Source organism: Myotis brandtii, unplaced genomic scaffold (genome assembly GCF_000412655.1).
Source record: "Myotis brandtii unplaced genomic scaffold, ASM41265v1 scaffold842, whole genome shotgun sequence".
In the NCBI taxonomy this organism is placed as follows: Eukaryota; Metazoa; Chordata; class Mammalia; order Chiroptera; family Vespertilionidae; genus Myotis; species Myotis brandtii.
In genome coordinates this window covers 373,566-377,921 of record NW_005371421.1, presented here as the reverse complement: position 1 = coordinate 377,921, position 4,356 = coordinate 373,566, and the positions used below count along the sequence as shown (strand labels likewise).

At 40.3% G+C, this 4,356-nt stretch overlaps 1 protein-coding gene across 4 annotated transcripts in view; it reads right to left on the bottom strand.

Moving 5' to 3' along the window:
* The window catches only part of RANBP2 (RAN binding protein 2), a 99,413-nt gene that overhangs the window by 93,185 nt on the left and 1,872 nt on the right, over nt 1–4,356 (bottom strand). The gene's annotated exons all lie outside the window — the stretch shown is intronic.

The window sequence follows — 4,356 nt, the reverse complement described above, 5'->3', positions numbered from 1 at the left end:
GGTTGCAAATATCAAAAAAAAATTATGAATATTTCTATATGTGACACAGCACCAGAGTTAAGTTAGGGTTTTTCAAAATTTTGACACGCCGAGCTCAAAAGGTTTGCCATCACTGCTCTAGTATCTTAAGTATGTATGGGGACAGGTGGGTACTTGAAGCAACAGAAGGCCCATTCTGTAAAGTACACGATTTTCTAACCACTATGCTCTTTATCTGAAATTACTAAGGAACAATATTGAGCCCTGGCTGGTGTAGCTCAGTTGGTTGAGTGTAGTCTCTGGTACCAAAAGGTTGAAATGCCTGGGTTGCCGGCTCCATCCCTGGTAGGGGGTGTGCAGGAGGCAGCCAATTAATGTTTCTCTCTCATCAATGTTTCTCTCTCTCTCTCCCTTCCTCTTTCTCTAAAATCAATAAAAAAGCCTATTAAAAAGAGAAGAACAATATTGAATAATAAACAAGCAAACACATCTGAAAGGTGACAGAAAAAAGAGACAGACAGTGGCTCAAAGAAATGTCCCAGAACTGAAAGAAATAAATTTGCCAATTGAAAAGAATCTTCAGAAAACCTATAAGCTATCAACAAGAATCACATCAAACATCTAACAATAGTACAAAAGATCAGAAAAGTAAGCAATGCTCTCAAAATTAAGAAAAACATTATTTCAAATCTAGAATCTGATAACCAAACTATCAGTTAAATTAGGTAATCAGACACACTATGTTAAAAATTCCCCCCTCATTCCTTCTCAAAGCAAACTAGAGATTGTGCTAAACCAAAACAGAGGAAGTAAAAGGACAAAAGTTATAAGAAACCAAAAGTCTAACACAGAAAAGTGAAGGGAATTCTCAAAATGATGATAAAGGAAAAGTCCCAGGAAGACAGCTGTGTAGCAGAGAAACAGAAACCACTCCAGGCTGGAGCAGTAAAACAAGAGTGCTCCAGAAGGAATACACTTTAAAAAAAATGTTTTTTAACTTGAAATTGTGGGTGATGTGAATTGTTTGATCACACTTGAGAGTTTAAATTGGGTTTGAGTAAAGAATTAATAATACATCACAGAAAGCTAAACACACCAAAAAATAAACCAATTGTTAACTACAGAAAAAAAGAAAACAACACAATAAAGACAACTCAAGTTCAAAGACATATACTTTCTCGTAATTTTATAAACACTATATATTCATTTAACTAAAAATTACAGAAACAGTTCTGGAAGAACAAGGGGTGGGAAAAAACATCTGTCGGCAGACGTCTGGAGGAACAGAGCAGAAAGTGTCTAAAATGGAGGGAAGAAGATCAAGAAATAAAAATATACATGTTGCCCTAACCCAGCGGTTCTCAACCTGTGGGTCGCGACCCCTTTGGGGGTTGAACGACCCTTTCACAGGGGTCGCCTAAGACCATCGGAAAACACATATATAATTACATATTGTTTTTGTGATTAATCACTATGCTTTAATTATGTTCAATTTGTAACAATGAAAATACATCCTGCATATCAGATATTTACATTACGATTCATAACAGTAGCAAAATTACAGTTACGAAGTAGCAACGAAAATAATTTTATGATTGGGGGTCACCACAACATGAGGAACTGTATTAAAGGGTCGCGGCATTAGGAAGGTTGAGAACCACTGCCCTAACGGTTTGGCTCAGTGGATAGAGTCGGCCTGCGGACTAAAGGGTCCCAGGTTCGATTCCAGTCAAGGGCATGTACCTTGGTTACAGGCACATCCCCAGTAGGGGGTGTGCAGGAGGCAGCTGATCGATGTTTCTCTCTCATCGATGTTTCTACTCTCTATCCCTCTCCCTTCCTCTCTGTAAAAAAAAAAAAAAAAAAAAGTATACATGTTATTCAGAAGTACAGCTGAATGGTAGGGCCAACAACTAAGAGTTGTCAAATTGCTTCCGAGGAGTAGAAATCAGGGGTCTGGAATGAAAAGCTAACTAGACAGAAATCTAAAAAACTAAATAGAAGCCATGTGGAAAAATAAAAATTAAAGAAGCACAAGTGAAAATTTCAACAAGGGCTGGTGTAAAGGAGAAGAAAAATGGCAAAACAAAAGAGATGAACAAATGGCAGCAAGGGAAAATCTGAGAATATGAACCCACCACCTCACTCCAGAAATAGGACAACCTAGAAAACATGATCAGTTCACAAAAGGCCAGTCTCTGCCAAATGGGAGCCAAGTAAATACTAGTCTTTCTACTCTTCACAGCACCTGTCACTGCTGCCTCCACCACCTCCCTTCTGTTATCCAAAGCACCCATTTTTGTCATTTCACTTAGAGGCAAGTTTAACGAATGCCATCATGAGTTCCAAAGTTAATCAATATTCCACTGAAATCACCAGGCTCTAAAGTAAACTATTTCTCCTTGTTTGAAGAAAAACATCTGATTAAAATAACACTCTTTAAATGTAAAAGATAGCCCTAACCAGTTTGGCTCAGTGGATAGAGCGTCGGCGTGCCAGGTTCGATTCCAGTCAAGGGCATGTACCTTGGTTGCAGGCACATCCCCAGTAGGGAGTGTGCAGGAGGCAGCTGATCGATGTTTCTCTCTCATTGATGTTTCTAACTCTCTATCCCTCACCCTTCCTCTCTGTAAAAAAATCAATAAAATACATGTATTTTAAAAAATAAATAAATAAATGTAAAAGAGAGATAGCCATAATAACCAATCCTTAAAAATTTGCCTCCAGCCGAAACCGGTTTGGCTCAGTGGATAGAGCGTCGGCCTGCGGACTGAGAGGTCCCAGGTTCGATTCCGGTCAAGGGCATGTACCTTGGTTGCAGGCACATCCCCAGTAGGGAGTGTGCAGGAGGCAGCTGATCGATGTTTCTCTCTCATTGATGTTTCTAACTCTCTATCTCTCTCCCTTCCTCTCTGTAAAAAATCAATAAAATATATTTTTTTTAAAAAATTGCCTCCAACCCTCTTTATGTGATAGAAGAGCTAGGTAATTCAAAGAACATTCTAACTTCTGTCTAGAACTGCGGTTCTTAATTTTGGGGAGTAAGGGTGCCCACTAACAATCTCATGAAAGCTTTAAACCTGCTTTTTTTTTATAAAAAAAAAAAGTGGTATCTAATACTTTAAACAATAAAGAATTATAAAAATAAAATAAATAAATAAAACCCATTTCCCATGGGAGGGGGGCGTCGTATCAATTTCAAGGGTACAAAAACCCTTAATAAGGTTCTGTTTTATATTCGGACACCACATGTGTTCATGACTACACCAGCAATTTGTAGATACCCATTCTTCTCTGGAGAAACAGGCTGTAACCTACTCCACTATTCCTAAAAAATACTAAATCAGACACACTATCAAAGTCCTGCTGAAACACCTATTGAACTTGAATAAGTATCTTTAATTTCTCCGGGTGTCAATATCCACAGGGTTGTTGGGAGCACAAATTAAGATAACAAATGCCTAGTATATGACAAAAGATACAATTATGTGTTGATCCTCTTTGAGTTTTGGGGTTGTTTTTTTAAAAAATTACCTCACTTATTTTTATTCTTATAGGCCCTTGCCCACAACAGGTCAGAATGACTGATTCTTTTTAACATCAACATTCATTTAGTGCTTACTGTGTGCCAAGCATTGCCCTAAACGCTCAACATGGATTATCCTATATGCTCCTATCAAAAAAAAACTCCATCTTATTGATGAAATACGTTCAACTTGCCTCAAGTCCCACAGCTTATAAACCGAAGAGTAGATTCAACCACAGACAAACCGACTCAAGATTCTGTGTACAGCCACCCTTAATTCCTTTTTCCTCACACTACACACACACAATCACTAAAGTCACGTTGAATACAAAATTTATCTAGTACAGTATTTATTTTAAAAGAGCAAAAATGCTCGAAAAAGTAAAAATTTTTAAGGCATAGTAACAACGCCCTGTAAGATACTTAGAATTCCCAAGATTCCGTTTTACTTTAAAAAAAAAAAAAAAAGTTTTCAGAGTGCTGGGGCGGGGGGGAGAACCCGCCTCAAAACACGGAGCACTTCCAGTATCCTTTGCGCGGTCTACCAGCCAGGCAGTTGCACACGTGACTGTCCCTGCTACGGGTCACCTGCACGCCCACGCTGGTCCGGTCATAGCAGCAAGGGCCCACCCGGAGTTGTGCCAATCCCCGCGGGGTTCCACCAACCTCCGAGGCCGGAAGGCGCCGCCTCCACCGCGGCGGGTAACTGTCCAGGAGACGAAAAGAACCCCGCTGGCTGTGGGAGGCGCCCACGCCCGGGGACGCCCGCGCCCAAGGAAACCCGGGACAGGCTGGGCCCACGGGTGAGTCAGAAGGGGCCAGAGAAAGAGGAAGCGCCGGCACCCAAGGCC